This window comes from Sorex fumeus, unplaced genomic scaffold (genome assembly GCF_029834395.1).
Source record: "Sorex fumeus unplaced genomic scaffold, SorFum_2.1 ptg000025l, whole genome shotgun sequence".
In the NCBI taxonomy this organism is placed as follows: domain Eukaryota; kingdom Metazoa; phylum Chordata; class Mammalia; order Eulipotyphla; family Soricidae; genus Sorex; species Sorex fumeus.
The window spans coordinates 994756-1017481 of NW_026606082.1; the positions used below are offsets into that span (position 1 = coordinate 994756).

Below are 22726 nucleotides of genomic sequence, written 5' to 3' on the forward strand. Positions count from 1 at the left end.
CCGCAGCCAGGCCTCCAGACGGCCCCACGGGGGGACCTGCCTGTGCCCGCTCGGTGGCTGCTCGGACGGCAGCCGTTTTTTGTTTGTTTGTTTTCTGTTTTTGTTTTTTTTTGCTTTTTGGGTCAAACCCGGCAATGCACAGGGGTTACTCCTGGCTCTGCACTCAGGAGTTACCCCTGGCAGTGCTCAGGGGGACCATATGGGATGCTGAGAATCGAACCGGGGTCGGCTGCGTGCAAGGCAAACGCCCTACCCACTGTGCTATCGCTCCAGCCCCAGACGGCAGCCGTTTTTAATGCAGAAGAATGTTCTGAGCAGCAGAGGCGGCAACGAGCATCCTGAAACCAGCTCCTGAGAACAGCGGGGCCAGCGGTGTCCAGACTCCACTGACGAGGTTGGAAATGGAGCCGTGTAAGAGAACAGACATGCACAAGGGAGCTGCGACCCAAAACAAACACGGGCGGTGCCCTCATTAAGCACAAAACTACAGGGCTGGAGCAATAGCACAGCAGGCAGGGCGTTTGCCTTGCACGTGGCCAACCCGGATTCGTTCCCAGCATCCCACATGGTCCCCTGAGCACCCCCAAGGGCGATTCCTGAGTGCAGAACCAAGGGTGACCCCTGTGCATCGCCAGGTGTGACCCAAAAAGCAAATAAATAAATAAATACAAAACTCCAACTCCTCATTTCTGGGGAGGAGACGCTGAGCTTTTTTCTGGAGAATCAAATGCCACCCCCCCCCCCCCAGCGAGCTCCCTGGGCTGGATGGAGGGCAGGCTTTGCCGGTGGGAGGTCACAGCCCCGATTCCTGTCACCGCAGGCCCCTGAGCACAGCCAGAAGGAGCCAGAGCACCGCTGGGTGTGACCCCAAAAACAATACCAAGAGGAAAAAATATCAAGTTCATGAAGGGTTAGGGAGATCAATGAGGTGAGTGCACGCTTGGCAGGCTGGAGGCCCGGGTCCCAGCCCCAGCAGCAACCAAGTACAGAGCCGGAGCAGCCCCCAAGGACGGTCAGGAACGACTCAAAAAGATGAAATCATTAGGGGGCTGGAGTGACAGCACAGTGGGCAGGGCATTTGCCTTGCACGCAGCTAACCCAGGTTCGATTCCCAGCATCCCATAGGGTCCCCCGAGCACCACCAGGAGTCATTCCTGAGTGCAGAGCCAGGAGGAACCCCTGAGCATCGCTGAGTGTGACCCAAAATGCAAAGAAAAGAAAAAAGAAAAGATGAATTAAAAAGATGCACACACACACACACACACACACACACACACACAACACCTATAATACCCAAAGAGTTTACCTAACAAATCATTTTCACTCCTTGATCAGCAAGCAGGTCTGTACATGAGACATTCTAAGAAAACCTAAGTATGTCATTTATCTACAGAAATAGCAGCTGCGTGTAAAAAAAAAGAAGGAACCAGAGAGCGAGCACAGCAGGAAGGGGCACATAGTTGCCCCAGGTCTGACCCCCAGCATCCCATATGGTCCCTGGAGCCCCACCAGGAATGACCCCTGAGCAGAGCCAGAGATAAGCCCTGAGCACTACTGGGTATGCGGCCCAAAAACCAACCCCAAAATTAAGAACAGCGAGGGGACAGGCCGCGTGAAGTATAGAACACAGCATTAAGTCAGACACACCTCAGACCTCATCTTCACACAGCAGCTCTAAAATGACTGGCACGTCACTAATGACACGAGGTGTTTGCAAAAACACGGTTTTATCCCCTAGAAAAAGTGCTTATACTTGGGCGGGAGCATATGGGGAGTAAGGCATCTTCCTTGCATCTGTCCAACACCAGTTCAAGCCTTAGTACCATGCATGGTCCCCCAAGCAGTGCCAGGAGTGATCCCCGAGCAAAGAGCCAGCAGTAACTGTGGGGTACAACCCAAAAAACAGAACCTTTAAAGAGGGGCTGAGTGACAGCACAAGGCATAGGACATTTGTCCACGAGCCGGGTTCAATCCCCAGCACCCCAAATGGTCTCCTGTGCCCACCAGGAGTAATCCCCGAGGACAGAGCCAGGAGGTGAGCCCTGAGCACCACTGGGTGTGGCCAAAAAATGTGAATAAACGTTCCCATGAAAAGGCAGGAGAGATCTACCGAGAAGCAACCAAGATAGAGTTTCAAAGCTTGACAACTCCAGACTTTTAGGTTTCAGTCTGGAAACGTGTGACTCACCCAAAAATAAAGAACTTGAGGGACAGGGAGAGGGAGAGGGAGAGGGAACGAGTGGAGACCACGAAGTACAGGTCTTTGCGGTCTGATTTTCCAGCTCCTGAGCTTTCATACTTTCTCAGTGACAAACCTCCTCGCCGTCCCTACAACGTGGCCGGCCCCCGTCAGCCAGGGGTCCCCTCCGCGGTTCACGAGGGCACCGCCCCGACAGCTTACGGTTCCGCTCAGCCTGTTTGTACAACTCTGAAATATGGCATTACACTCTGCCCACACTTCATGGGTATGAATAAAAACGGAAAACTCCCAGTACCAGAAACTGGCTGTGCCTCCACGTGTGCTGACACCACCCGCAGGAACGTGGGTAGGCCAAAGGGAGCCGACCTTGGCTTGGGGCCGAAAACGGGGATAAGCCAGGAGACGCTGTGCCGAACTGGGGCAAGTCTGGGAGTGTGAAAGGGCCTGCACGAGGTCTGAAAAGGCAACGTACAGCACAGCAGTAGGGTGTTGGCCTTGCACGCAGCCAACCCGGCCGACCCGGGTTCGATTCCTCCGCCCCACTTGGAGAGCCCGGCAAGCTACCGAGAGTATCCCACCCGCACCGAAAGCCTGGCAAGCTCCCCGTGACGTATTCGAGATGCCAGACACAGTAACAAGTCTCACAATGCAGACATGACTTGGTCCGCTCGAGCAAGTCGATGCATAATGGGAGGACAGTGCTACTTTTTTGTGTTGTTGTTTTTGTTTTCTTGTTGAGTCAGACCCGGCGATGCACAGGAGTTACTACTGGCTCTGCACTCAGGAATTACTCCTGGCGGTGCTCAGGGGACCCTATGGGATGCTGGGAATCGAACCCCGGTCAGTCAGGTGCAAGGCAAACGCACTACCTGCTGTGCTATCGCTCCAGCCCAAATTTTCCACTTTTTAAAGTTTCCTAAAAGTACTAGTTTTTGAACTCCCAGTTTCGGTTCATTTTAGGAATGTGTTAGGAAGTTGTTAACTTACCAAATGGGGTATGCACTGATGATCCAGAATGGGAGACACAGGAGCAGAGAGAGAGGACAGCAGGTACGGAACCAGCCTTGCACGTGGCCAGCTTGGTCTGATGCTGGTACCCCTCCAGCCCCAACAGCTATGACCCCTGAACACAGAGCCTGGAGTCAGCCCTGAGCACCACAAGGTGTGGCCCAAAAACCAAAGGAAAAAAACAGTCAGAACAGGAGACATGAACGTAACTGCTTAAAACAGAGTCGAACAAGAATGAAATGAGCTACAGACGCAATTCATCGTGATGTACACTTAATTATATCTCAGTGAAACTTTTGAAAATGAAACAAGTATGGTAAGAATAGCTAAAATTGGGGCCGGAGCGATAGTACAGCAGGGAGGGCGTTTGCCTTGCAGGCAGCCAACCTCGGTACAATCCCCAACACCCCATGTGGTCTGCCAAGCGCCACCAGGAGTGATTCCTTAGCGAAGAGCCAGGAGTAACCCCTGGACATCTCTGGGTGTGACCCAAAAAGAAAAAGAAAAAAAAAAGAACAGCTAAAATAGCAATATGCAAAATTAAAAAATACGGTTCCATTTGGGCTGGTTGTACAGTAAGTACCAAAGCCTGAAAACCTTGACCAGCCAGTGATGTAGCAGTGGCAGAATATTATACATACGGAAGCCCCTGGCTTCAGTTCCCGGCACCAAGAAAATAAATAAAACTCTTAAGTGGGGTCTCTCACATTTATATTAGAGAGACCCTTTATAACAAAACATGCCCTAATGTGGCCTTAAATCACTTTTAAAACTAAGTGGAAAAAACTGACAGTACAGAAATTCGCTCAGTTGCAAGGACGTGAGTTTTAAAGGCTTCAGGTCTCTTGCTCTTTCGGTGACAGACAACTGGTGAGGGGCTCGGGGGACAGGGGGTGCTTGGGGGTGGCTTCCTGCAGTGCCAGGACCCAGCGGCAGGGATCAAGCCAGGCCTCCTTCGGGCACAGTGCGTGCTCGGTCCCTCGAGGCCTCTCTCCAGCCCTCTTCAAGACGGACACTTGACTGCACTGTCAGAAAGACGATGAGGCTTCCAGGCCTCAGGCCTCCTCGTCGCCTGCTGCTCCCAGCACCAGGATAAACACGGCCGCCTGCCCTTCCCTGGAGACCCCGGCGGGTCCCGCAGAAGCAGGCCCTAAGGGGTGTGTGGCCCTCGTCTCCCTCGAGGGCACCACAGGAGACCAGACGCAGGAGCAAGGACTCAGCTTCGGTCTTGGAAGCGCCAAATTAGTCCCGAGAGCTCCCATACTGCCTGCAGAAGCTTCACAGACACCATCGACCCAGCACTGCCGCTTAAAAATGAATGACGAGGGGGAGGGGGGCCGGTGGAGCCTGGGTTTTGAAAGGCTCTGCGCTGATGACCTACTTTTCTTATCAACAACTGGGGGGAAAGACACAGTTGTATGGGGGCCCAGGCCTCCTACAAGAAGGTGCTCCTCTTGGAGTGAGATTTTAATATTTCTTGGTTTTTTGTTTTTTGCTTTTGGGGTCACACCCGGCGATGCACAGGGGTTACTCCTGGCTCTGCACTCAGGAATTACTCCTAGCGGTGCTCGGGGGACCCTATGGGACGCTGGGGATTGAACCCGGATCACCCGCGTGCAAGGCAAACGCCCTCCCCGCTGTGCTATCGCTCTGGCCCCCGATTTTAATACTTCTTGGGCAAGATTCTTCTAACAGGGTCTGGAGAGAGAGGATGGGGACCTTACCACGCTGACCTGGCACCCTGTGGTCCCACCCACCACCACCAGGAGTGACCCCTGACCACAAGGCCGGGGGTGGTCCCTGAGCACCACCAGGTATGGCCCTGAAACGATCAGCGACAACAACAAAACTTTGTACAACAAAAAATGAAACGGAATGCCCTCTTGCTTCTAAGGCGTATTTTCTTCTTGACTTTTTCCTTTATTTCTGGTTTGGGGGCCACGCTCAGTGGTGCTTACCAGGCCGATAGCTGTCCCCAGCGGCCTTGCCCCATGTGGCCAAAAAGAAATGGGGCGGGGGGGAGGGGGGAGGATAGTACAGGAGGGAGTCAGGGAAAACAATCACCTTGAACCGAAGATCATTTCCTCTCGAGTACCAACAACTACCGAGCACGTATTTCCGGACAATGTGTCATGAGGGCAGTGAGTAGAATGGGCGAGCCTGGCGGGGGCGTCAGGCCCGAGTTCAGCCCGACCTTCATGTATAAAATGGGAGAACTGAAAATGCTTGGGAGTCCCCCAGCCCCCAACAAAGCACACTCGATGAAAACCAAACGGTGACTCCCCGCGGGGTCCTGCGGAGAACACAGCACCTCCGGCAGTGAAGGCTGCCACTACCGTGAGCCCATTCAGCTCAGACCACGCACCCGGCATCGTTGGAGAACAGACCGGGTGGACAGCGAGAGGGCAGGCCAGCCCCCGCTGGCGAGACGATCACAGCCCACAGCCGCGCAGGGTCAATGCTGGACCTATGAATTGGGCAGGGGAGGGGGGGGTAGTTGGCCCAGGGCCAGGCTGTGAGCCTCAAGTCACCAGCACAGATCCGTTGGGAGAAATCATTACTTACTGTGCTTTTTTTTGGGTTACGAACTGTAATCTATGTCTTTGCCTACAAAAGTGCTTAAGGCCTGCTATTTGAAAACAAAATGAACACCCTTCAAAGTCAGAATCTCCTTCAATAAATAAAATTATAAAAAATGGGGAAAAAAAGTAAGGTGGAGTTCATGCACAATTCAATCAGCCTAATCAGTGGCTGAATAAATAGCAGGACTCCTACATAAAAAATTTAAAAAATAAAAAACAAAGTCAGAATCTCCATTTCCAGAATTTTCAGGCATCATAAAGAAACACATAAGCATATCTGTCAAAATTTTGCGGCACCTTAGGACGAATACATTTTCTGTCCTTTTATTTGATGCTTTTTATAAGATCACAACACTTTTTCCTTAATGAAATACCCTTTTTTCTGGGGGGAGGGCACACAGGATAAGGCTCTAAAAGAGAACAAGAAAGTGTAAGAATGTAACCCACTGGCCAAAAGTGGTTACTAGCCAATAAGTACTTCCCCTCCACCCCTTCCTCGCCTTTGACATCTCATTTCACCAACAAATCGGACACACCTCAGGGGAAATGGAAACAAAGCAAGCCCACCTCTGGGGGGGGGGAGCGTTTAAGTTAGGTTTCCTGGGAGTGAGGGGGTCCACACAGCAGGTGAGGAAGGCACCGGCCTCTCACTGGGCCCACCTGGGTTTGATCTCTCACCACTCACCCCTGTATGTTCCCGAGTCCCGCCAGGACTGCTCCCCGAGAACAACGAGGAAGCCCTGCACACCACCAGGAGTGGCCCCAGTCCCCCCACCCAAACAAGATCAAACCCCAGAAAAAGTTATCCTGGGAGTGAATCCTCTCTTACATACAGGTTTTCACCAGCCTTCCCAACTTTAGCGAAAGTGTAACCTCACCCACCTCAAATCCTTCCAAACTGTATGAAAATTCACGAAGAAAATCTCTAACCCGTAATTTTTATGTCGAATTAGTTAATGCCCCAACCACATATCCCCCAAGCACCACCAGGCATGAGCCCCTAAAGCACGGAGCCAGGATAAGCCCTGCACACCAACCGCCGGATACAGCCCCAAAACCAAAACGAATGAACGTATGAATGAACAGAAATCAGCCGGCACAATGGGAACTAAAAGAGAATCTCTCTGTCTCAGATGAAAGAGCAAAAAATCCTTCGGAATAAAGACTAGCAGAAAGATCAGGGAAATTCTTCTCCCAACAACTCTTCCAAATGACTGTGTTTATAGTTTGTAATAGTAATCTTAACAATCACTCTCACCAGAAGTGAACACACAATCACAAAACAATTTTTTGTGGCCACTTCCACATCAATCACATTCACCAGAGCCTACGGATTTTCAAATGTTAATATTATTCAAATGAAATAAACAATAAAACCATCCAACTACTGAAATGGTGAACAATTCACACTCTCCTCTCCGTTCTCATCAAATTCCTTGAGAAAAAGAAGCTGAATGCATTAAATCCTCGGGCTCCCAGAACCACCAAATGTCCTAAACTTGACCTGAGTTCCCCTGATCCCCTGGGGGCCCGGGGGCTACCGCCCAGTCAGACAACTGCAGATTAAGAAGAGCGTGCAATTACAGGCAAGTCCACTGGATAGCTACCTGAACAAAAACCTTCCACGAGACAACGAGACAACGATGGTTCCTTTCTCATCGATCAACAAAGAGCATTCAAGAAGAAAGCACGCTTATGCTAGGAAATCACTTCCTCGTGTTGTTTCTTTTGCTCTTGTCTTTGGGCCACGCCTGCAATGCTCAGGGTGACTCCTGGCTCTGTGCTCAGGAATCATTCCTGGTGGTGCTCAGGGGACCCCCTGTGGTGCCAGAGAGAGAACCTGAGTCGGTCGCGTGTAAGGCAAAAACCTTAACTTTTGTTCTGTCTCTCCAGCCCCAGCCGTTAGTTCTAACGTCAAAGCTTCTCTCCCGACTATAAAATCAACGCCATCACAAACTCCCTGCTACCGACATGTTTCAACATATCAAGACACTTCCACAAACTTACAATAAGTGAGCAGGATGCAGTGTCTCAGTGTTTCTCGAATTCATGCTTTACGTGGGATTCTTACGTTTTTCCCACTTGCGGGGCTGAGTGAGAGTACAGCTGGTCGGGCAGTTGCCTTTCATGTGGCAGACCCAGTGTCCAGACCTGGGCTTCATCCCCGGCATCCCATACGGTCTCCCAGGCACCACCAGGAATATTCCTAAGTGCGAAGCCAGGAGTAAGCCCTGAGTACTCCCGGATGTGACCAAAATAACAGAAAAGTTTCTCCATTTGCAACCGCCTTTTGTGTCTCAGGCTGCCAAAAACAAGACCTCAAATTCACTACGTGGTGGATTTTGATTTCATTTTTGGCACTTGCATGTTCAGAAGGCTTTTCCTCTTACTAAAACTTTTTGTGACCCAACACTGCTACACAACTCCGCATCTACTTAGGTCACCCTTCCGCAAGTGAGACGTCAGGTTCGGGGCCAGAGAAAGAGCTCGTCTCTGTATGCAGAAGGCAGGTTCAATCCCTTACGTCAAAACTCCCCTCGGCAGCAAGCTGGAAGTAGCCCCTGAGTTTACTCCCCCCCAAGACCCCTCTCAAAAAAAAGAACACAAAAAGAAACGGCTAGGCTTTAAATAGTCAGAACTTTACATTTTGCTCTATAAATTCAAAAAAAGTCTGAATAAATGAATGTGTCTATGCATACATCATTTTATAATTTTATTTTTTGGGGGGGCGGGCCCAGGTGTGGTCAGGGTTTCCTCCTGGCTCTGTGCCCAAGGATTACTCCTGGTGGTGTTCAGGGGACCTTAACCCATGCCGGGAATCGAACCCGGGTCAGCTGTGTGCCCGGGTGAGCACCTTACTCTCTGTGGTATCTCTCCAGCCCTGCTACAATTTTATTAATGAAAACAAGAGGTCACCTTCCCACACAGACTGTCCAACGACCTGGCCCCTCAGCAACAGAGCTGGTCCCTACCACTGAATTCAGACGTGGGCCTCTTTTGACAATCATAGATTTTAAAAGTCAATCAAAACACGGAGCTTGCCGTGAACACTCAGCAACTGATTTAAGTGCCAAACCACAAAAATCACGTCCCTGGACCCAGGAGGTAGCCCAGAGAGCCAAGCGCACGCTCTACAAGCAGGAGACCGGACGCTGCGCCCCTGACCTCAATGTTCCCCCAAATACGCCAGGAGGGAGCCCAAACATCATCAGGTTCAATAAAATTGGGGGGTGGGAATCAAGTCCCTAATCATGACTAAACATCACAAAACATTTGAATGAGGGCTGGAGCGATACTATAGTGATAGCAGAGAGGGCTTTTGCCTTCCACGAGGACAACCTGGGTTCGATCCCCAGCATCCCATATGGTCCCCTGGGCACCGCCAGGATTAATTTCTGAGTGCAGAGCCAGGAGGAACCCCTGTGCATGGCTGGGTGTGACCCAAAAAACAAAACAAAACAAACACACACACACACACACACACACAAACAAAATACTTGAATGAGAACAGTTCTTGGAAAGCAGGCAGTCCTCCAGGGTCTGGGCTCACAGAAGAGGCAGTACTAAGACAGGAAAGGCGACCTGTTTCCCGGTAGTGGAGGGACGCGGGGACTTTCTGGCCCATTCACAGGGGAACAAACAGGTCCGCAGAGCAGCAGCCTGTCCTGGCAGCAGAAGAAGCTGCGGCCCGGCCCCGTCTGTAACCATGACCCTGCCCTGAACTCCCTTCTCATAGGTCACAGAAAACAAGTCCCTCTTTTCCCTTTCAAGCTGTGGTTCTCAAAGAGAGAGAGAGAGAGAGAGAGAGAGAGAGAGAGAGAGAGAGAGAAAAGATCACGAGTATTTAAGGAGGGGGGAAAGAAGTCATGACAATCACTGCTTCAGAGTGGAACAGGAAGGCCCTTTCAAAGGCAGAAAAGGCTGCCTGGTCCCCTCTCAGCCGGCCCCCCCAACCCCTCACCCCGCCCACATGCCCTCGTCCCACTTGTTCCACTGGCTTTCCGAGAGAAAACATAAAGAGTAAGGAATCGCCTTTTCAAATATTAAAATCACATCGCTGAGAAGATGAGGGGCGGGTGAGCAGGGCCGTCCCCGGCGAGGGTGGCCAGTGGTCTCGCCCAGCGGGCCTGACCGCCAAGAACACACACGAGCCGTCTGCTCTGTCACTGTTCTTTTTCTCTCGGTTTTTGGGTAACACCTGTTCAGGGCTCAGGGGCTACTCCTGGGCTCTGCATTCGGGGATCACTCCTGGCGGGGCTCAGGGAACCTTGGGGGGGGGGGGGGGGCGCCAGGGATTGAACCCAGGCAGGCTGCACGCGAAGCAAGTGCCTTTCCTGCTGTCAGCACTACCTTGCCGTCCTGTTACTACTCTTTTTTTTTTCCTGTTACTACTCTTAAAAGCAATCGGGTTAACCAGAGTAAAGGGGGGGGGGAGGAGGGGGAGGGGAGGGGGAGGAGGAGGGGGAGGAGGAGGAGGAGGAGGAGGAGGAGGAGGAGGAAGCTGGCAGGCAGCCTGGCAGGAGACCAGGGGAAGCCACACCTGGGCTTCTCTCGAGCACATGGTTCCCTGCTTCACCTCATGCTCCCCAGGCCCCAGGATGCAGAACCACATCATCACCAAGAGCAGCATCACGGAGCTGAGTAAGAGCACGGACCTGTCGGTGTCGGCGGCTCTGGGTTCAACAGCAGCAAGGCAGGAGAAAAAGAAAGAAAGAAAGAAAGAAAGAAAGAAAGAAAGAAAGAAAGAAAGAAAGAAAAGCAAGCAAAGAATCCACAAAACCACACGTCCGTGAATCACACATTCGCCAGTCTGGGCCAGGAACGTACCCACCACTTCCTCTGAATCTGCACACACAAGATGCCACGAGTTCCAGCCAAATGACTTAGACTCTGGAGCGCGAGCCAGAGCGGAGCTGGAGACGGCACAGGCTCCCCGCTGCCTCGGGAACAGACGGCACTTCTGCCTCGAGACCCCCGGGTCCAGAGCCGAGGAGTGTGGGCTCTCCCACCTGAGAATGCCTTCCACCTGACGAAGGCATGCGCCGACCCCTGTCCCAGACCGTAGGAGCAAACTGAAGTTTTGGCGGGGAGCAGGGAGACAGCCCTCCTGCGGCAGCAACAGAGGCCCACGCGCGCACGCCTCCGGGACGGCTCCTCTTTCTCAAACAGATAACGCGCATCTCATTAAATACCACCCCAAAAGAGCCGTGGCCAGCTCGCCTTGGCTCCGGTCCCTCGCTCGCCTGCCAAGAAAAACGAGAATGACAATGTTAAGCTGAAAACACCACGAGCCACAAAATTAAATCACCATCTCGCTTGTAAAGTGACTAGTCGCCTAATAAATTCTTCTGCTTAACGGGACGATCGCTCAAGCTCACACGAGTCTCCCAGTCCCCCTTGGGCAGCAGCTGAGTTTTCCTACGACCGAAAAAAGAGGGAAAAAATAGACTCAAGTTCCTAAGAATGAAAGGAATCGGAATCTTTAACTAGAAAAGAATGCTTGACCATCATAAAAAGGAATTTCAGTATCTTTCTCATGAAGTAAAGCAAACAACGGTGATTAAACATTTGTCCTAAGGAGATGGCACTTGTGAATTTTGTCAAGAATCCCGACAATGTCAAACACACAGACACACACAGACGCACACGGATACAGACACACACACACAGAGACACACACACACCCTCAAAGGTCTCACTCTCCCTCCAGGGACAGTCCTTTCACCAAAATGGGAAACTGAGACCCGAAAGAGAGCACGGCAGGCTATGGCCAACAAAGGGTCCACCCCCAGGCACTGCCAGGAGTGATCCCTGAGCACAGACCCAGGAGTTAAGCCCTGAGCACTTTGGGGTGTGGCCCCAAAACAAAAAACACTGGAAAATGACCGTTCTGTTCTCGCAGGAGTCACCCGAGCGATCCGGGAACAGCCCTTCGTGCCTGAACACCCCGTGAGTCCAGACACCAGTGACAGGGCGTCACACTGCGAAGCAGGGACCAACTTCTGCTAACGGGGAGGGTCCTCATCAACACCTCCCGCGGCCTCTGGAGTTTCAGTCCTGGACTTGCTCCTGTCAAACTCAGCCTTCACGTGGACAAATGGCCTAATGACGGGGCCAGAGGGACAGGATGGTGGGGGCGGGGGGAGGCTTGCCCGGCACAGGGCTGACCCAGGTTCAAGCCCAGCATCCCCCTCTGGTTCCCCCAAGCACTGCCAGGGCTAATTCCTGGGTGCAGAGCCAGGAGTAAGCCCTGCCCGTTGTTACCCCACGTGACCCCAGAGGAATACGCATTAAAGAGAAATCCTTACAAGCACTGCTTCCTAAAGGACGGGTCAGAAGACTGAGGAAAATCGAGGGAGGAATGAGCACCAACAAGAAACTTTCCATGAAAACGGGAAACCAGAACCGACCAAAGGCGGGTCCAGGTGCCTCCCCAAAAGGCACCTCGAAGGCCTCCGGAAGCGGATGAAGGGCCGGAGTGTGCGCTGCCCGTCAGGAGAGCGGAGGCGAACGCAGGCACGGCTAGGAGGGGCCAAGGGAGCCGGTGGCGGCGGTGGCGGCGGGCAGGGGAGAGAGCACCGAGCCAGACGCCAACCTGGGAAGAACCCTGGGGGGAAGTTCAGGGGCGGAGGGACAGCACAGCAGGAAGGAAGGGCGCTGGATCCCCGAGCACCGCCAGGAGTGATTCCCGAGTGCAGCACCAGAAGGAACCCCTGAGCATCGCCGGTGGTGACCCCAAAGACAAAAAAGAAAGAAGGAAGAAAAAGCCCAGAGGGACGAGGACTGTGCCCCAAGGCCAAGGTCTGAGTCGGGAAGTCCCCTCGGCTTCCCGGCCCCGCACCCCACTCAGTGCTCGGCCCACAGTGCCCCACACGGCGGGTGTCGGAGGCCGGGTACGGAGAGAGAACGCAGTGCGGGCTTGGCAAGACGACTCACCCAGGGCGGCGGGGGTTCTAAAGGCCCCTCCCCCCTCCCCCACCCCCCAGCCTCAGGGCAGCCTGAGAAATCAGGGCCCAGAGCCCTCGCTGGGATGTTTCTGTTTCCCGTCTGGATTTCTTTGATTTGAGGCACTGTGATTCACAGGACAGTTAATGATGGGGTTGCCCGTGGACCAGGCTCCAGCCCCACCCCCTTCGCCAGCCTCTCAGGGCCCCCACCCCCACCCGTATCCACATCCCCTTCCCAGTGATTTCCTGGGTGATATTCAGCGATGAAACGTTCTTCAGGATCTCCCTGAAAAGAGGGGCTGCAGCTGCAGGGCCTGGGGGGAAGGAAGTCACTGGAGAGGGTGAAGGTTCAGTCCCAGGGGAGGGGCTCTCCCGCCCCCACCCCCACCCTCAGTCTCTCGGTGGACCCTACTGTCCAGTCTGGTTTCTCTTCACGTGGGGGGGCAGGGGAACCCTGCCTGGGCACTCCCGGCTTCGGCAGCACATGGGGGAGGGGGGGGGAGGCAGCTCTGAGAGAAGGGACCACCGAGGAAAGGCTGCTTGGAGGATCGCTGGGGACGCGCGATGGTGCTGAAAGCACACTCTGGACCAGGCACGCCGGCCATTCGATGCCTCTCCTGCAGACTCCAACACCCCAAAGGAAAGAGAGCAAAAGGGAACGCCCGGCCGCAGAGGCGGGGCGGGGTGGAGAGGATGGGCGGGGGCGGGAGGGCTGCTGGGAGCACTGCGGGCAGAGAATGGGCACTGGTGGAGGGATGGGTACTTGAGCACTGTCTAGCTGAAACCCAAGCTCGTAAGTCTCCAACTGTACCTCACGGTATTTCCCCAATCAAAAAAAAAGAAAAGAAAACGACAGGCCGGCTTCACCAGCCCCGGACGCCTGGGGGGGCCTTTTCCCACACCCAACCTGACATCGGACACAGGCTGGCGGGCGACACCGCCGGGCGAGTGGCCTGCGGTGACCGCAGCCTCCTCCCCCAGTCCTGAAAAGATGGAACTTCTGCCAGAAACGAAACCATTTTCCCTAAAATAGAATGAATAGACGCATAAGGGCTAAAGAACAGACGCCTGACTGAAGTTATTTCCCATTCAGAGACGCAAAGAAGAAAAGGGCGGGGAGCCGCCTTATTTTTCACCACTGCCCCAGTCCAGAATTAGACATTCCCCCTCCTCAGTGATTCAAGGACCAAGCTGCTGAGGTAGGGTACGAGACATCCATACACTCGTGGATTATTATCGGAAACTACTTACACCTAATGACTTACTCTGCTGGAACCGCAGCAGTTCCATTCACTAGCAAATACTTGAGAGGCCGGAGAGGTAGGACAGAGACAGACCCCTCCACGCAGCTGTCCCAGGTTCGACCCCAGTGCCACAAACGGTCCCGAGAACACCTCCAGGGACCACTCCTGAGCACAGAGCCAGAAAGGCCCCTGAGCACCACCAGTATGGCCAAGGGGAAAAAAAAAACCTTAGAAGTGCAAAAGAACATAAATTCAGTATCTAAAGTACCAGGAGGTTTGCTCCGTGGCTTGGAGGCCAGCCGCACACTCTAGGGGTAAAGGCAGCTCAGAGAGGGGAGCACCAAATAATGGGTGTTGGGAAGATCCGCCCAGGATGGGAGATGCATGCTGAAAGCAGGCTATAGACCGAACATGATTGCCACTCAATGCCTCTCTTGCAAAACACAGCACCCAAGAGGAGAGAGAGAACAAAAGGGAATGCCCTGCCACAGAGGCAGGGGAGGATGGGGGGGATAGGGGGGTGGGAGGGATACTGGGATTAGGGGTGGTGGAGAATGGGCACTGGTGGAGGGATGGGTACTCGACCATTGTATAACTGAAACCCAAGCACAAAAATTTCTAAGTCTACAACTGTACCTTATGGTGTTTCACTAATAATAAAAATTCTCAGAAAAAATAAATTCGGTGGTCATTAATAGGTAAACCACATCGTTTTTTGTTCTTAATCTTTTTTTTTTTTTTTATTTTCAGGTCACACCCAGAAATGCTCAGGGATTACTCCTGGCTCTGCACTCAGGAATCACTCCTGGTGGTGCTCGGGGGACAATATGGGACGCTGGGGATCGAACCCGGGTCGGCCGCATGCAAAGCAAACGCCCTCCCCGCTGTGCTCTCGCCCCGGCCCTCTTCTTCAATTTGACAGTTAAGCCAGCAAGGTAGTGTCACTACCTCCACCACAGAGAATAAAACAGGTTGAAGGAGCAAAAGTCCCTGCAGAGCCTCTGCTTCCGAGGCAGCCGGGTGGGTTCTGCACGGGGAATCCAACTTCCAGACCACACGCTCTCCGGAACATCAGCAGTGGCAACCCCAGCCCGGTGCCAGGAGCAGTCAGGCACGACCAGGGTGGCCCCAGAGACTCCCCCGCCCGCACCCTCCCCCATAAATGCTAATATTCAGTGCCAAGAGACCAAGGAGCAGTTTTCTTTAAAGAAAATAGCTTAAGGGCCGGGGTACATGAAGCCTGGTTCAGTCCCGGGTGCGAGGCTGGTCCCTGAGCACACCAGCTGTGCCCCTTCCAGCAGGGAACCCCACTGTCTCTCACACCGGCTCCTCCTGCCCAGCACACTCTGAACACAAAAACGTTTTTAGAACAAGAAACTGAAGGAGATGAGGGGCCTGACCTCACCCCAGGAGACCAAGAGGAAACCAGAAGCTCCTTTCTCTTTCCTTTTCCACCTACCTGGCCAAATTCAAACCACCTGAATGAGAAAAGGGGGGTGTGTGGGGGGGTAACAGGACAATGTATCCCAAATGGCCAACTGGGCTCTCCTGATTCTCAGGAAGGTAACTAGGTGAAGGATTGTGAACTACTGGTTTGTGGTTTAGAGGGAGCCTCAGCCGGCAGTGCTCAGGTCTTGCTCCTGGCTCTGTGCTCTGGGATCCCTCCTGGCAAGGCTCAGGGGACCACATGAGGAGCTGGGGAACTGAACCCCAGTTGGCAGTGAGCCCTCCCCGCTGTACTAGCCTAGTCCTCTGGCCCCTCGGAGCACTGTTTTAAGAGTGATTATAAGACCACACAACCAAATGAAGGATTGCCGAATGTTCCATCACTGAGCCGAGAGGGCAAAGCAGGGCGGTCCCTCTGGCCCGCTCCGACCCGCCCCTCCCCGCCCAGGCGTGCAGGGTCAGGCCGCTAGCTGAAGGCACGGGCTTGGGACCAGCAGGCGCGGCCGCAGTTGGCGTGGTGAGACCCTACGGAACCCGGCGCGTTCCCGGGCCATCTGCCCCACCAGGGAGGCCGTGTGCCCGTCATCGCTGTTCCCGAGGGAGCAATCTTCTGCCCTGGGGAAAGTGAGCCAGACACCTGGCTCTCCGTCTGAGCCATCTCCGGGGAAGAACTGAAACGGGGGGCCGGGAAGGCAGGGTGGGGAGGAGGGGAACTGCCCCCAAACTTCAGTGGATCTCTGCACAGGCAGCAGGGCTGGGAGAAACCCGCTCGCTCGCTTCCTGTCAACCCCGTCAACCCCGCAGCTCCGGGAGGCGTGAGCCGAGGTCCCTTCCAAGGGACTTTGTCCCTCTCACATTCTGATGGGGGGGTGCCTTTCACAGTGCCGCCGTAAGTTCTGATGCAGTTCCGGGCAGCCCATGGCAGTGCTGAAGGTCTACGTGGACGGGACGAGGTTCTGCCTGCTGGGGGAGGCTTCCTGGAGTGCTCCAAAGGACAAGCCAGCGAACTCAACACGAAAACACTGTGGAGGGGCCGGAGGGGCAGGGTGTTTGCACGCGGCCGACCTGGGTTCTATCCCCGGCATCCCATATGGTCCCCTGAGCACCAACAGGAGTAATTCCTGAGCATCACTGGGTGTGACCCAAAAAGCAAGCAAACAAGCAAGCAATAAAGAAAGGGGACTGGAGTGACAGCACAGCAGGTAGGGCGTTTGCTTGGCATGCGGCTGACCTGGGTTCAATTCCCAGCATCCCATATGATCCCAAGCACCGCCAGGAGTGATTCCTGAGTGCAAAGCCAGGAGGTGACCCAAAAAGCAAACAAAAAAAACAAACAAAAAAACCACGGTTTGTCCCGCTGTTTATCGATTTGCTCAAGCGGGCCCAGTAATGTCTCCATTTCTTTGAGACTTGTTGTTACTGTGTTTGGCATATTGTAGCTTGCCAGGCTTTGCCGTGCAGGCGAGACACTCTTGGTAGTTTGCCGGGCTCTCCAAGAGGGGCGGAGGAATCGAACCCGGCTCGGCCGGGACTGGCTGCGCACAAGGCAAACGCCCTAACGCTGTGCTATCGCAAAAAAGAAAAGCAAAAAAAAAAAAGAGAGAGAGAGAAACATCGTGGAAAGAACAGAAGTTTCAGGGAGCAACCACAGACATGCAGATAGAGGAAGGGGAGTAACGGGAGACAGGACAGGAGGCTCGGGTCACAGCCACGTTACGAAGTCTGACTCAGAGAGAGAGAGAGAGAGGAAGGGGCTGGAGGCTTGGGTCCGAGACCTGGCGCTGCATGGGGACCTGGGCACTCCCAGGTGTGAGCTCCTAACACCAAGCCAGAAGAAGCAGACCCCTGCCCCACCCTCCGCTCTCCGAGCCAGGTGCGACGCTGGGCACACACGCAGAGGAAGTCTGAAACTGAGGCTGGGGGAAACCAAGGGACCCCAGGTTCCGTCCCCGGCCCCATCCCGCCAGGCTGTGCCGGAGACACAGCGCAGGCGGCAAGGTAAGTGCTCGCCTTGCGGACGTCCAACTCGGGTTCCATCCCCCACACCCCATGGTACCCTGAGCAGCACCAGGAGTGACCGCCAGTGAGAGCCAGGGGTCGGCAGATCCCAGCACTGTGTGACCCCCCCCCACCCTTCCCAAAGCACGGCAGCATGTCACACCCACTCGGATGACTGAAATCACAAGTCAGGCGCTGACCAGGATGTGGAGGAATTAAAGCCCGTGCGACCTCGGCGCGGCCTGGCAGTTTGACAGACGGGCCCGGGAGAGAGCTCAGCGGGTCCGTCGGAGCACGGGCCCTGCGTGCCGAGACACGGGTCTGAGCCCCTGCGCGCCACCAGGCGTGGCCCAAAGGCAGATGTCTCTCCTTGCAGAGACAGGCGAGATGAAGTCAGTGTGCAGGTTCCCACAGAAACCCGAGTAGTGGAGCAGGTAAGGCAGGGCCGGCCCGGGCTCCATCCCTGGCACCTCACACGGGCACCCCAGCCCGTCAGGAGGGATCCCTGAACACCGCCAGGTGTGAGCCCAAGGCTGAACTTTAAAACAAGGACAACGTAGTGCTGGAGCAAGAGCACAGCGGGTGGGCACCGGCCTTGCGCCCGCCCCCCATACAGCCCCGAGCCCGGCCGGGAGTGGACCCTGAGTTCAGGCAGGAATAAGCCCTGGCTACTGCGAGGCGTGGCCTCCACCCACTCCAAGAAAAGGAGCCAGAGAGATAGGACAGCAGGTAGGGGACTTGAATTGCACAAGGGCAAGCCAGATTTGCCGTTCAGCATCCCACACGGTCCCCTGAGCACCGCCAGGACTGATGGCGAGCACAGAGACAGGTGCGAGCCCTGAGCATTGCCAGGTGTGCCCCAAAACAAAACACAATTAAACTGCACACAAATGCGTGTAACAGCATTATTCGTAAGAATCCAAAAAAGGGGAGAAACCCAAATATTCATTAGCTGAAGATTAAAAATAAAAAATCCCTATCATAGTTTGTCAGAATAGTATTGTCATTAAAATGGGAATACTGTGGAGAGGTAACACAGTGAGTGAGGAGCCTGCCTTGCAGGTGATCCATCCGGGTTTGATCCCCAGTAACACACGGGGTCCCCCGACCACTGCCAGGAGTGACCCCTGAGCAGGGCCAGGAGAAAGCTCTGAGCACTGCTGGGGTGCGGCCCCAAAACACTAACAATGGTAAGTGCAATAACATAAACCTTCAAAGCATTAACCAAAATGCCATGTCTTATGATTCCATTTAGACGAAAGGATGGAAACACACAAGTCAAGAGACAAAAAGAAGTCTGGTTCTCCGGGGAGGAAGGAACATGGGGCAGGGGGAGGGTGCAAGAGGGGTGCGAGGTTCCTTTGGGGGCTGATGTGAATGTTCTAGAATTCAACGAGGGTCGCACGTGAATGGACCCCTTGAACTGTACGTTTAATGGGTGAACGGCCTGGTGTATCACACTTCAGGAAGGCTGTTACAAAACAGAAGATTCCATTACACACCGTCCTGAAATGCAAAATAGTCTCAAAATTGAACATCGCATCTCGCTCATTTTAATAGTTTTTATTTGGGGGGTCGGGGGCAGGGCCTGGGAGCAAACCGAGGGGCTCGTACAGGCAGGTGGGTGCTCCACCTGTAAGTCACCTCCACGGCCCACTCACTCACGCCGAAGGACCTGAACTAGGGCAGCGAAAACCCAGAGAGATTCTGTTACTTAACATGCTGGGTACTAGGTCATACTGAAATATTCATGAGGATTTCCACGTTTTAATAGAGAAAAGGCATCTTGAGCTTAAAAAGACAGCGGCAGGGAAGAGTTTTCAGAACTCTGGAACAGAACAGCAGAGGATGTCATGCAACGACACACACACACACACACACACACAGACTAGGACCCTTAACAGAAAAATGATACCCCTGAACTACTGTTCTGAAAAAGCCAGGGCTAAAACAGGCCAATTAAAAATTTATTTCTAAAACATCAGTTTGTGGCAAATCACAGTATCCAAAATTTTACCAAAGAACTGAACTGCCACATTCCCGGTTATAGCAAGACCTAATAATTTATCTTTTATTCCACAATAGGTACTAGAGGGAATCATCTCCTCAAGGTGGCTGTACACCAAAGTGACCCCAAAGTGAAAGATGTCATAAGCGTAAAAATCAGATCACGGGCCAGGGAGACAGTTCAAAGGGCACGGTTTGCCCGTAGGAGCCCCGGGTATAAGAGTGGCCCTGGAGAACCAAATCCAGAACAGTCCCACATCTGCCAGCTCTGGGTACAGCGGGTAGAGTGCTCGCCCTGCACAGAATCCCATCCTCCGCACCCCATAGGGTTCCCGAGGCACTGCCGGGAATGACCCCCGAGGGCAGAGCCAGGAGGAAGCCCTGAGCACCACCAGTGTGGCCCGAAAGACAAAACGAAAAACTAAACAAAAACAAACTGCCAGCACTGTCTGGTATGACCCAAAAGTCAAAAAATAATTTTAAAAAAATCCAACAATGCTTTTTAAAAGGCTGTTTTTCCAACTCTGAATCTAACGCCACACTGTGTACAAACAGGCCTAGATGCTGATGGTGCACTCAAAGTAACAAATGACCAAAAATCTTTTAATATGGTGGGCAATAAGACGTCACTGATGTGTCTACTACAATTCATCAGGCTTGGGCCGGACAGAGTCCAGGGGGTCAAGTGCTGGTCGTGCGGCCACCAGTTCGATCCTCAGCACTGTAGACGGTCCCCTGAGCCCCACATCACCAGGAATGATCCCTGATCACAGCTGGGTGTGGCAAAAAAAAAATTCCCATCAGGTTTTATGGGGCGAGGGAGGCGGCAGAGAACACATAAGCCTTGTCTGTTGCATATGGCTGGGGGTTGCCCCCTGAACAATAACAACAAAAATGAACCAGCAGACTTCAGTGAATCCTACAGCACCAACAATCAAAAACAAATACAGACGAAGCACATTCTGGATCTGGCCGAGAGGAGCGACTCTAGCCTCGACGCCAAGCTCAGCCCAGTCTTCGGTGCGCTCGGTGACATCCACCACAAAATGCTGTGCTGAGGGGCCGGGGCGAGGGCGCACGGATCCCAGCACCCCACATCACGGACCCGGGGGCCTCGCCGGGGGTCTGACACAGAGCCAGGACCCAGCCCTGAGCACCACTGGACGTGGCCCCAAAACAAAAGACAACAACAACAACCAAAAAAACCCCTTGTGCTTTGAGGCTTCCTATGGAACTCCAGGCACAGCTGTTGTTTTCCCACTCGGGCGACCTCCGGGAGCCAAAGTTCCAGCGACTTCATCCTCTCCAACAAGCACCGCAGACCCCGCAGCGTCCCTGGTCCCCCCAGTCCTCGAATCCGCCTGCGTCCAGTCCACGCAACGCCCGGAGAGGGGGCTCTGCTCGGTGCAAGGCTGCGCTTGCCCGGGGGGCGGCTCGCGTCTCGAGGGGCGCGCGGGGCACCCTCCCCTCGCCTTCTCCACGGAACCCGGGGCACAAAGCGACGGCTTCCACTTCATCACGCTCCTGTCCAGCCCGGCGGGCCCGGGTGTGCGGCCAGAGTTCCGCCAGATAAGGACAATGACGCGCATTCTTGCGGAGAGCGACCGAGCCCGCGAGGAGGACGCGGCTTTCGCACGGGCACCCCGGGCGGGAAAGGCGCCGGGCCGGGGCCTAAGAGTCCTGCGAGGGTCGCGCGCGAAGCCCCCCGCCCCCCACCCCGCCCGACCCCCACCCCACCCCCACCCCAGGCCGGGCGGAACGCACGACCCGAATCGCCTCGGGGAAAGCCAGCACTCCGGCTCCGCTCCCGCGCCGCCACGAGCCACTTGCAACTGTCGCGCTCCCGCGGTTGCAACAGTAGCGCGAGGACTTCGGCCGCCCCAGGCCATATATAGGAGGCGCCGCCGCGGCCACGAGGCGGCAGGGCGACGTCGCCTTTTCCAGCCGGCGAGCGCCCCGCGAGCGCTCCCAAAAGGCGGCGGCCCCCCGCCCCGCCCGGGACCCCCCGCCCGGCCCCCCCCGAGCGCCCGCTCGCTCCCAGGCCCGCGGGGCGACCGGGCGGGCCCCGCCGGCTCCTCCCGACGCGAGCGCCAGCCCGCGCGCCCGCCACCCCGGGCCCCGGGCCCCCCGCGGCCCGCCCGCGACCACCGGCTCCCCCCCGCCGCCCCGCGCCCCCGGCCCAGCCCCGCCCCGCCCGGGCCCCGCGCCCCCGGGCTGCGCGCCCCGACTCCCGCGGCCCCGCCCCGCCCGCCGACACCCCACCCAGGCGGGCGGGCCCGCAGCCCCCCGCCCGCCGCCCCGCGCCCGCGCCCGCGCCCGCGCCGGACCCGCCCGCCCCGCTCGCGCGCGCCGCGCACCCACCAGGGCCCGGTGCCGGAGGCGCCGCCGCGGTCCGCGCTGCAAAGCCGGCGAAGCCTCCAACCGCCGCCGCCTCCCGCCTGGCACTGAGCGCCGCGCGGGGGAGGGGCGCCGGCCGCCGCCGCCGCCGCCGCCGCCGCGCGCAGGCCCCGCCCCCGCGCCGCGCCGCGCCCAACCGGGGCCGCCGCGCCGCGCCACGCCCACTTCCGGGGGGCAGCCCGCTTCCCGCCCTCGGCCCCGCCTCGCGCTCGCCGGCGCCCCCTCCGGCCGCGCCGAGGCGTGCGGGCGCCGCGGGCGGGGGGCGGCGCCCCGCGAGGCCACGCCCACGGGCGCCTCGGGGCCCCGGCGGGAGGCTTCGGGCGCCGTCGCTCGGTCTGCGGAGCCGCGGACCCCCGATTCCTCGAGGCCGCTCCCGGAGCCCCCGGAAGACCGAACGCCAGGGCCTCCCAGCCCCGCCCTCCCTCGGGCGGCGTCCGCCGGGGCCCTGAGCCCCGCCGCCCTCCCTCGCCGCCCCCGGAAGACCCGCCGCCCACGGCCCGGCTAAGCCCCGCCCCTGGCCCTCGAGGCCCCGCCCCTGGCCCGGAAGCCCCGCCCCTAAGTTCTAGAGGTCCCGCCCTGAGCCTAAAGGCCCCGCCCCTGGTCCTGGAGGCCCTGCTCTGATGATTGTAGGAGCCCCGGCCCAGTCCTAGAGGGCCCCACCCCTGATCCAAAGGGCGCCCCCGCTCCTGACGCTGAGACCCCGCCCCTGGTCCTAGAGGCCCTGCTCTGAATGTAGAAGCCCCGCCCCTGGTCCTAGAGGTCCCGCCCCTGAGCCTAAAGGCCCCGCCCCTGGTCCTAGAGGCCCTGCTGATTATAGAAGCCCCGCCCCTGGTCCTAGAGGCCCCACCCCCGATCCAAAGGGTCCCACCCCTGACGCTGAGGCCCCGCCCCTGGTCC

General features: G+C 56.0%; 1 protein-coding gene across 1 annotated transcript in view; it reads right to left on the minus strand.

Annotated features, from left to right (window-relative positions):
* Window positions 1-21867, minus strand: part of CORO1C (coronin 1C) — an 81370-nt gene extending 59503 nt beyond the window's left edge. Inside the window, exon 1 of the mRNA XM_056114456.1 lies at window positions 21794-21867. The gene's annotated coding sequence lies outside the window, so the exon portion shown is untranslated. The remainder of the gene's footprint in view (window positions 1-21793) is intronic.
* Between the last annotated feature and the right edge of the window lie 859 nt (window positions 21868-22726).